This window comes from Psammomys obesus, unplaced genomic scaffold, assembly GCF_907164565.1.
Source record: "Psammomys obesus unplaced genomic scaffold, mPsaObe1.curated_primary_1811, whole genome shotgun sequence".
NCBI lineage: Eukaryota > Metazoa > Chordata > Mammalia > Rodentia > Muridae > Psammomys > Psammomys obesus.
In genome coordinates, this window is record NW_026590061.1 from 1,182,944 (window position 1) to 1,194,178 (window position 11,235).

Sequence of the window (11,235 nt, forward strand, 5' to 3'; positions counted from 1 at the left end):
GGGTGGCAGGTGGGGCTGGGTAGGCAGGTGTGGCTGAGGGTGGCAGGCAGTAGGCGACTACCCGAAGCCTGAGGAGGAAGGCCTTCTGGCCGGGAGCAGGTCCTGGGAGTCTCACGCCTGCAGGAGTGGAGGGTGGGACACTCTGAAATCTGGGCATTGAGTCACAGGAGTAGGCCTCCTCTCTGCTGGCCCCTGTGTGGCTTCTGCCGAGGTGTGCTCTTGGAGGGCTTCATGCCTGTGAACATTGTGACGGCCTGTTCACCTCTGTTTTTCCCTCTCCCACCATTCAGCCTCCTGCTGTTTCCCCATCCTCACGCCATCTTTCCTGAAGTCCCGGGAGATGGCACTCCCTTGTTGGGGCCATCCCCCAGGGCATGGACGACCTCCCTCTCCAGCTGGGGCAGGGCTGCCGACCAGCTGGTAGGGAGGCAGCTCACAACCTTGACCTTAATTTCTGGAAGCTGCTCTGTGCACTCAGGCACCACTATTGGAACTCCTTTTTAGAAACTCATCTTTGGAAATTATTGTGCCACTAGTTGGTGAGCTTCCCTAAGGCTTTCTTGCAGTCCTTCCTTCTGCTCATGCCACTCCTCCCTCTCCCCTTCCCTAGTCCCTGCCTCACTCACTTTACACAGCGCTTTCATCCCTCCCTCCCTCTGCAGGGCAGAAGTCCTGCCTCTATTCCCTCCATGTCTTGCTTGAGTGCTCTGGCTCTCCTCTTTGCATGCCCTTTCTTTCACTTCATTATAACGCACACTGCTGTCTGCTGGGAGACAAAGATGCGCAGCATTAGAAGTGCTAAGCGTTTCCTCAGGGAGGAAGGATGCCAGGCTAGTTGATTCCCTTCAGGCCGATGTGAAAGAAGATGAAACGTTTAACCCTGATGGACTGTTCCTAAGGAATGCCCTGTGATCATTTGAAGTCTGTCATTTACTGTTCTGTAAAGGAAATAACAGTGCTAAGAGCGGTGAGGCAGGAGGCGGGCCCTCTGGGCATCTTCATCTTCAGAGGGGCTGTGTCTTGAGTGGTTTCTTAGCAAACTCAGAAGGAGGTGATGGACCCTGTCTGGCTCCAGCTTCCCCAGGCTGTCACAGACACATCTGGAGCTTCCCAGAGCTCTGTACTGACCTCACTTCAGGGCTGCCTTGCTCCATGGGTTAGAATGGCCACAGTTCTGACGGGCTCAGATCTGCTGCTGTGTCAGGGGCTGTTTGGTGTTAGGAGACCCAGTGTGCACCTCCTTGAATACACCTTGCACTGGACAGTCCTCTAAGCTTCTGCTCCGGTCTTGTTGAGGAAGCCCCCATGTCCCCATAATCTATGCAGCGTTCCTGCAAATATGAAAAAGTGACTTGCCTCTCACTCACGTTCCTCTGTGAATTTACAGTAGTTTTCAGCGGTCACACGATATATCCGCAATTCAGAAGGGCTGTTAAATGACAGCGCCTTTTCTGTTTTTCAGCTTGTCAGGTCTGATTTCCTCCACACCTCAGTAACAATGACAGAAGCCACTTAAAAACCACTGTCGCAAAAGCAGATATGAGAATCCAGCCGTCTTTCACTCGGTCAGACATTAACGAGATCTGTAAAGATTTAAATTAATGGGGCCAGGACATAGCTCTGAATTCTATCCCAGTATGCCCACAACCACGATGAGATAGTAAACATCTCAATTAATGCCTCTATACTACCTCCTTCTGCTGTGGAATGTATTTCCTACATAAATGTATTCTTTATGTTAGAGGTCATTCTTTATGTTAGAGTTCGTTATTTTAAATAAGCTACACTGTGGAGGAATAAGAGTCCTCCTTCCCCAGAAACCATTAGCTGCCTGCAGGTCCTCAAGAAGGGAGGGGACTTTGTATGTCCCTAATTTAAATATTCACTTTACATCCTGCTTATAGCCCCCTCCGTCTTCTCCTGCTGGTCCCATCCTCCCTCTCTCTTCAACCTCTCTCTCTTTCCCTACTCCTCAGAAAAGGGGAGTCCGACCCACCAGCCCACCCCCAGCTCATCAAGTCTCATGAGGAAGTTACTGAAAAGCAGGCAACAGAGTCTGTGTCAGAGTCAGCCCCTGCTCCCCTTGCTGCAGACCCACATGCAGACCCCACTACCCATCGGCTAGATCTGTGTGGGGACCTAGGTCCAGTCTGCGGTCCCTGGTTGCTGCTTCAGTCTCCATGAACTGCCCTGGGCCCTGGTTAGTTGGCTCTGTTGGTCTTTCTGTGGCGCTCCTGTCCCCTCCAGATCCTTCTATCCCTCCCTCACTCTTCCACAAGGCTCCTTGCACGCCACCTGATGTTTGGTGTGAGTCTCAGCATCTGTTTCATCCTGCTGCTGGGTGGAGCATCTCAGAGAACAGCTATGCACGACTCCTGTCTGCAAGCATGGTATAATGTCAGAGGCTGGCTCTTTCCTGTGGCGTGGGTCTCAGGCTGGGCCAGGCATTGGTTGGACATTCCCCCAATCTCTGCTCTGTCTGTTCCCCTCCCTCCACTAGGAGTCCTGTCTAGTCAGAGGGTGGCCTCTCCAGCCTCCATGACCCCCGCTACTAGGAATCTCAGCTAGAGTCACCCCCACATCCTCCCAGAAGCCTCCCCTGTCCTAGGTCTCTAGCTTGTCACAGAGATGCTCCCACCCACGGTTTCTCTTCTCTCTGCAGGCCTCTGTCCTCCTGCTCCTGCTCTCCCCAGCTCTAGAGTCACCCCCACGTCCTCCCAGAAGCCTCTCCTGTCCTAGGTCTCTAGCTTTCACAGAGATGCTCCCGCCCACGGTTTCTCTTCTCTCTGCAGGTCTCTGTCCTCCTGCTCCTGCTCTCCGCAGCTCAGATCTTCCACTCAGTTCTTTCCACACTCACTGTCCTACCTTGTTCTCTCTCTTCAACTGCTTCTGGGGTCTGTTCTATCTGTGTCCCCTTCTTGTGAGATTTACACAGCCTCCCTATGGTCCTTCTTGTCACTAATCTTCTTTGGGTCTGTGAATTGTAGTATGTTTATCCTCTTCTATATGGCTCATATCCACTTATAAGTGAGTATATACTACGTGTGTCTTTCTGCTACTGGGACACCTCACTCAGGATGATCTTTTCTAGTTCCATCCATTTGCCTGCAAATTTCACAATCTCCTTGTTTTTAATAGCTGAGTAGTATTCTATTGTGTACCACAGTTTTTTGTTGTTGTTGTTTTTTTTTTTTTTTTTTTTATCCATTCTTCAGTTGAGGGACATCTAGGTTGTTTCCAGATTCTGGCTATTAGAAATAAAGCTGCTATGAACATAGTTGAGCAGATGTCCTTGTTGTATGGTGGAGTGTCTTTTGTGTGTTTGCCTAGGAGTGGTATAGCTGGGTCTTGAGATAGCACTATTCCAATTTTCGGAGAAAGCACCAGATTGATTTCCAAATTGGCTGCACAAGTTTGCGCTCCCACCAGCCGTGGAGGAGGGTTCCCCTTTCTCCACATCCTTGCCACCATGTGCTGTCACTTGAGTTTTTGATCTTAGCCATTTTGATGGGTGTAAAATGGAATCTCAGGGTCCTTGTGTTTTGCATTTCCCTGATGAGTAAGGACATTGAACATTTCTTTAAGTGTTTCTTGGGCCATTTGAGATTTCTCTATTGAGAATTATTTAACTTTGTACCCCATGTGATGGTAAATTTATACCAATGTAACAAAATAACCTTATATAAACATAGCAATACCTTAAAGTTGAAGAGTATATTCAATAATGCACCTTTTGTCTTATTATTTCTATATTTCTATATTCCCTTATTTCTTTACAGCCCCTTTCTTCTTCCCTAAGAAAGAAAAAGAAAAGAGAGAAATCCCTGAGTCTAACCTTGTTTTCTCTTTGAATACGGCCATTAATAATGTATAAGCATCTCCCAATGAAGATAAACATTCGTAGCCTAAGAAAACAACCAAAAACCTATCTAGTCCCTCTTAAGAAAAATGGGGCATCAGTCTCAAGATTTGCTTCTTGCTGATGTGGGTGGCAGTAAATCCTATTTGGGGGCCTGAAGGAAACTGGAGAAAGTGGTTAAGTAAGTTAGCATCCACATTTGTGGCCCAGTCTCTGAATATTGAGAAATTTTAGGCTTAATAGAAATCCTGTTTGGAACAGTCTGAAACGTTAGACTAATTGAGATCAATAGCTTTTTTTTTTCAAAGTCCTTTTGGGAGCGGGCTCTGATGAGGAGCAGCATCTGAGGTGGTTTAAGCCGGAACAAATGTGTCAGCGTCTCTGCATGCTGAAGATGAATCCTGTCAGGTTCAAGAGTCCGATTCTTTTCTCCTGAAAGTATGGAATTTCTCATGTGCAATACATAGTCCATAAGCGAAGAGCTGCACAGGGTGCTCAGATCAGTTGAGGATGGTTCTGTGCTCTCTGTATGAGCAGGAAGAAACCATCTGTAAGTCTTTACTTTTGTGTGAGAGGATGCCATGGATCTGTCCCAGGGAGGAGGCAGTCACACTGCTGAAATCCAAACAAGGCTGTGCAGATCTAAGTACTTGCTGCTGGGCTCTTGGGCAGCTGCTGTGTTAGGCCAAGCCGGTACTTGTTTCTGTGAGAAGACCTCATGTTTAAAGAGACAGGGTGATGCCACGAGCAACAGAAAGGCATTATCTTTTCAATTCAGTATTGTTTAAATCCCCTCTGTCTTTAATGTTTAAGCATATCCTGGGCATTTTGTTCCTGTTTCCAGGTTGGGCCTGGGTTTCTGCATTTGCTGTGGTTGTTCTCATTTTGTTCTCTTTTCCATATGGAGCAGGTGGTTATGTCTTTATAAACAAAACTTTACATAAACACCCTTTTATCTTTCCCTGGGTATTTTGTGTCTGGCTGGTATTTTATATTTGTTGTGGCTATCTTTGTTCTGCCTCTTTCCATATGGGATGGACGGTTCCACCTTTTAAATATACAAATTAGAGCCTTTGAGATTTTAGGACTTACTTAGGCTGCTGTGTACTCCGCGCCTGTATGTAGTCCCTGTATTTTTCTGCGCCAGGCAAGGTCGCAGCCTGCCCCCAAGAAAGTGTCTCAGGTCAGGGGATAAGCTGCTGCCAGAGCGCTGTGCTCCTCAACAGAGTGCTGTGCTCCTCCACAGAGCGCTGTGCTCCTCAGCTCAGTCAGCGGCCAGCAGCTTTTGTTGTGGGAGTTCTGTAGTTTGCATGTTTGTCTCCTGGCTTACCCGTGGTATTCCATCCCTCAGCTTTTCCCCACTTTCTCCCTGAGCTTTTGTAGAGAGGGCATGGAAAACTGTGGTAATTAAACACATTACAATGAGCTCCATGACAACAGCAACCAAAACAAAGCCAGAAAAGATCCCAGCGCCTCTGCGACGGCGCTTTCCACTTTAGGTAGTTTTAGACCTACCTCTGTCTAAAAGGCTGCTGGCCTCCCAGTTTCCCTTTCCAACCAGACATGTCCACAGCCATCGCTGGCCTTGTGTAAGCGCAGCCTGCAGCAGGGCGCAGCGCTTGTGAAATGCATTTATCTTTGGTTCCCTGCTCAACTAAGAGACTGTCTTTTAAGATTCAAGCCTCAGATTGGGTGCCAATAGATTGTGGGAACTTTAAAGTGAGGCCTAATAAATCTGTTCTTTTTTTATTATTAGGCTATAATTATTATGGCAGTACTATCTAACCTGCTGTGAATCAAATAAAGACACAGACACCCATTCTATTTTATAAACTAGCCTTTACCTGGGGCATGGCAGATATTAACCCTCTAAACTAACTTTACCTCTCAGCCCTAGTCTCCAGCGACCTGCCATCCATGCTCTCAGAATACATATTCATGTTCTCTATCTCCATCCATGCTGATCCAGCCATGTGCTCCTTTCCCACACTGCGGTCCATTTCCTTTTCCTCTGATCCTGTCTCCTCCTCTCCTTGTGGTCCCTCAACCCCAAACTCTTTCTCCCTTTCTTCTGCCAAATCCCAAGATTCAACATTTTTTATTAACCAGCTTTAAATTAGGTGGAGCAATGTTTACACAACAAAGACAGGTATACATGAAAATTGCAATAATTAGCATTAAGATACATAGCACTAGACCAACCCACAACCGCACTTTTTAATTGGATTATTTGGTTCATTGTTTTATTTCTTCAGTTTTTTTTATGTATGCTGGATATTAACCCTCTGTCAGCTATAGGGTTGGTGAAGATCTTCTCCCAGTCTGTTGGCTGTCATTTTGTTCTGACAGCAGTGTCCTTTGCTTTACAGAAACTTTTCAGTTTCATGAGGTCCATTTCTTGATTATTGATCTTAGAGCCTGAGCTGTTGGTGTTCTGTTCAGAAAGTTTTCACCTGTGCCAATGAGTTCAAGGCTGATCTCCATGTTTTCTTCTAATAGATTTAGTGTTTCTGGGCTTATGATGAGATCCACTTTGATCCAGTTGGACTTGAGTTTTGTGCAGGGTGATAGATATGGGTCTATTTGTATTTTTCTACATGTAGGCGTCCAGTTAGACCAGAACCGTTTGTTGAAGATGCTTTCTCTTTTCCATTGTGTGGTTTTGGCAACTTTGTCAAAAATCAAGTGTCTGTACATGTGTGGGTTTATTTCTGGGTCTTTGATTCAATTCCATTAATCAACCTGTCTGTTTCTGTGCCAGTGCCATGCAGTTTTTATTACTATTGTTCTATAGTACAGCTTGAAGTCAGAGGTGGAGATACCTCCAGAAGATCTTTTATTGTAAAGGATTGTTTTAGCTATTCTGGGCTTTTTGGTTTTTCATATGAAGTTTAGAATTGTTCTTTTAAGGTCTGTAAAGAAGTGTGTTGGTATTTTCATGGGAATTGTGTTGTATCTATAGATTGCTTTGGGTAAGATGGCCATTTTTACTATGTTAATCCTGCCGATCCATGAGCATGGGAGACCTTTCCATCTTCTGATATCTTCAATTTCTTTCTTCAGAGACCTTGACATTCTTGTCATACAGGTCTTTCACTTGCTTGGTTAGTCACACCAAGGTACTTTATGTCATTTGTGACTATTGTGAAGGCTGTTGTTTCCTGGCTTTCTCAGCCTGTTTGTTGTTTGTATACAAGAGGGCTACTGATTTTTTTTAAGTTAATTTTGTATCCAACCACTTTGCTGAAGGTGTTTATCAGCTGAAGGAGTTCTCTGGTTGAATTTTTGGGGTCACTCATGTATACTTTCATAGATCTGCAAATAGTGACACTTTGACTTCTTCCTTTCCTATATGCATCCCTTGATCTCCTTTATTGTCTTATTGCTCTAGCTAGGACTTCAAGTACTATGTTGAAGAGATATGGAGAGAGTGGGCAGCCTTGCTTTGTCCCTGATTTCAGTGGGATTGATTTAAGTTTCTCTCCGTTTAATGTTGGCTATTAGCTTGCTGTATATTGTCTTTACTATGTTTAGATATGTGCCTTGTATCCCTGATCTTTCCAAGACTTTTAACATGAAAGGTTGTTGAATTTTGCAAAATGTTTTGTCAGCATCTAATAAAATGACCATGTCATTTTTTCTTTCAGTTTGTTTATATGGTGGGTTACACTGATGGATTTTCCTATGTTGAACCATCCCTGCATCCCTGGGATGAAGCCTACTTGATCATGGTGGATGATGTTTTTGATGTGTTCTTGGATTCGTTTTGTGAGTATTTTGTTGAGTCATTTTCTGAAATTCTTTCTTAGTTGGGCCTTTGTGTGGTGCAGGTATCAGGGCAACTGTGGCCTCATAGAATGAGTTTGGCAATGTTCCTTCTGTTTCTATTTTGTGGAATAATTTGAAGAGTATTGGTATTAGCTCTTATTTGAAGGTCTGGTAAAACTCTGCACTGAAACCATCTGGCCCTGGGTTTTCTTTGGAAGGGAGACTTTTAATGACTGCTTGTATTTCCTTAGGGGTTATAGGACAATTTACCTTGCTTACCTGACCTTGATTTAACCTTGGCAAGGGGAATCTATCAAGAAAATTGTCCACTTCACTTAGATTTTCCGATTATGTGGCATGCAGGCTTTGGAAATAAGACTGAATAATTGAATTTCTTCAGAGTCTGTTGTTATGTCTCCCTTTTCATTTCTGATTCTGTCGATTTGGATTTTTTCTCCCTGACTTTTAGTTATTTTGACTAAGTTTTGTCTCTCTTGTTGATTTTCTCAAAGAATCAAGCAGCTCTTGGTTTTGTTGATTTTTTTTGTAATGGTCTCTTTGTTTCTAATTTATTGATTTCTCCCTGAATTTTATTATTTCCTGCCATCTATTCCTCTTGGGTGTGTTTGCCTTTTTTTTTTTTTTTTCTAAAGCTTTCAGGTGTACTATTAAGTTGCTTGTATGAGATGTCTCCAGTTTCTTTATAAAGGTGCTTAGTGCTATGAACTTTCCTCTTTGCACTGCTTTCATTGTGCCCCTTAAGTTTGGCTATGTTGTGCCTTCATTTTCATTGAATTTTAGAAAGTCTTTAATTTCTTTATTTCCTCCCTGACCCAGTGGTCATTCGGTAGGGACTTCTTCAGTTTCTGTGAATGTTAGGCTTTTTGTTATTTCTATTGTTGTTGAAGTCCAGCTTTAATTCATGGTGATCAGATAAAACACAATGAGTTAATTCAATTTTCTTGTCTCAGTTGAGGCTTGCTTTGTGACCAGCTATATGGTCGGTTTTGGAGAAGGTGCCATGCAGTGCTGAAAAGTATATTCTTTTGTGTTTGGGTAAAAAGTTCTATAGATACCTATTAGGTCCATTTGATTCATGACCTCTGTTACTTCAATATTTCTTTATTTGGCTTTTGTCTTTACAATCTGTCCATTGGTGAGGGCAGGGTATTGAAGTCTCCCACAATTAATGTGTGTGGATTGGTATATGATTTAAGCTTTAATAATGTTTCTTTTACAAATGTGGGTGCCCTTGTATTTGGGGCATAGATGTTCAGGGTTGAGATGTCATCTTGGTGGATTTTTCCTTTGATGAGAATGAAGTGTCCTTCCCCATCTCTTTTTATTAACTTTGGTTGAAAGTTTATTTTATTAGATATTAGGATAGCTACTCCAGCTTGCCTCTTGGGTCTCTTTGCTTGATAAACCTTTTTCCAACCTTTTACTTTGAGGCAAAGTTTATCTTTGGTGCTGAGGTGTGTTTCTTGAATGCAGCAGAATGTTGGATCCTGTTTTACACATCCATCCTGTTAGACTGTCTTTTTATTGGAGAGTTGAGCCCATTGATGTTTGGAGATATTAATGACCAATGATTGTTGGTTCCTTTTATTTTAATGTTGGTGGTGGTAGTGTGTTTGCGTGCTCATCTTCTTTTGGTTTTGCTGTAATGAAGTTATCTATATCCTATGTTTTCTTGGTTAGAGTTATCCTCCTTGGGTTGGAGATTTCCTTGTAGTTTCTTCTGTAGGGCTTGGTTTGAACATAGATTTTTAAAACTTTGGTTCTGTTGTGGAATGTCTTGTTTCTCCATCTATGGTGATTGAAAGTTTTTCTGGGTATAGTAGTCTGGGCTGACATCTGTGATCTCTTAGGCTCTGTGAGACTCAGGCCCTTCTGGCTTTTATAGTCTCTATTGAGAAGTCGGGTGTTATTCTGATAGGTCTACCTTTATATGTTACTTGGCCTTTTTCCCTTGCAGCTTTTACTATTTTTTCTTTGTTTGGTACATTTAATGTTTTGATTATTATGTGGCAGGAGGAATTTCTTTTCTGGTCTAATGTATTTGGTGTTCTGTAATCTCTTGTATGTTAAAGGCATCTCTTTCTTTAGGTTGGGGCAAGTTTCCTCCATTTTGTTGAAAATATTTTCTGGTTCTTGGAGCTGGGAATCTTCTATTCCTGTTATTCTTAGGTTTTGTCTTTTGCCATGTCCTTAATTTCTTGGATGTTTTGTGTCAGGAAATATTTTGATTTAATATTTTCTTCGACAGATGTATCAATTTCTTCAGTTGTATTCTGTTGGTGATGCTCACCTCTGTAGTTCCCGCTCTCTTCCCTAAGTTTTCCCTCTCCAGGATTTCCTCAGTTTGTAATTTCTTTATTGATTCTATTTCCATTTTCAGGTCTTGAACAGTTTTATTCATTTTTTTCACCTGTTTGATTGTATGTTTCTATATTTCATTCAGTGATTTATTCATTTCCTCTTTAAAAGTTCCTTTGTTTGATTGTATTTTCCTGTATTTTTGAGGGCTTTATTCATTTCCTTTTTGAAGGCCTCTATGATCTTCATAAGCCTTGATTTACGGTCATTTCCCTGCGTTTTGGCTGTGTTGTCCAGGGCTTGCTGTATGGGGCCGGTTGGGCTCCGATGCTGCCACACTGCCCTGGGTTTTGTTGATGGTGTTCTTACGCTGGCCCTTAACCACCTGGTTGTCTCTGGAGCCCCCTGGGCACAGGGGTGAGGGGGTCCTAGGTCATGGGCTAGATCTCCATGAGTAGCCAGCGGCTCTTCTCTGCTGTTTGAGTCTCAGTTGGACCTGTAGGTAGGGGGTCAGGGTGCGGGTGTCTAGCCCTGTGGTCCTGAGGTCTGTCAGGTCCCTCTAGAGAGTGTCGAGCCGAATGCTGGACCTGCGCCTGTCTAGAATTCTGAATTGTCCTCGGGTGGTGGGAACACCAGGGAGGGGGACACCAGGCAGGTCTGGCAGCAGGATCCCTTCCTCTCTCTAGGTGTGTCACAGTTAGCACGGCAGTCACTGAGCTCCTGTGTGCGTGTGGGTAACCATCTTGAAATGAGACTTTTCTTTTTTTTTTTTTTTCTGGCCCAGCTCTCTTCTCCTGATGCTCCCTGGACCTCTCTTCATGGCCCAATCCAAGACCCAATTCTTTATCTTAAAAAGTGTGTGTGTGTGTGTGTGTGTGTGTGTGTGTGTTATATGTGTATATGCATGTATATGAGTATATGAATGTGTGTGTGTACATGTGTGTACATAGTTAAGCATGTGCATGTGAATTTACCTGTGTATGTTATGGGGGGGGGTGCAAATGTGTGTATGTATGTGTATGTGAATGTGTGTACATAGTTGTGTAGATGTATGTGCATGTGTGTGAGTGTATTGCAGGTGTGTATGTGTGTATGTGTACATAGGCATGTGTGTGTGTCACAGTGTAGGTGTGGAGGCTGGAGAACAACTTGAGGGAGTCAGTTTTCTCCTGCTACATAAGTTCAGGGAACTGAACTCAGGTCGCCTTGAGCCCCGCACACGTTCCAGGACAGTCCCTGGTAGGTGTGCCCTGGTGGGTGTGCCCTGGTGGGTGTGCCCTGGTGGGTGT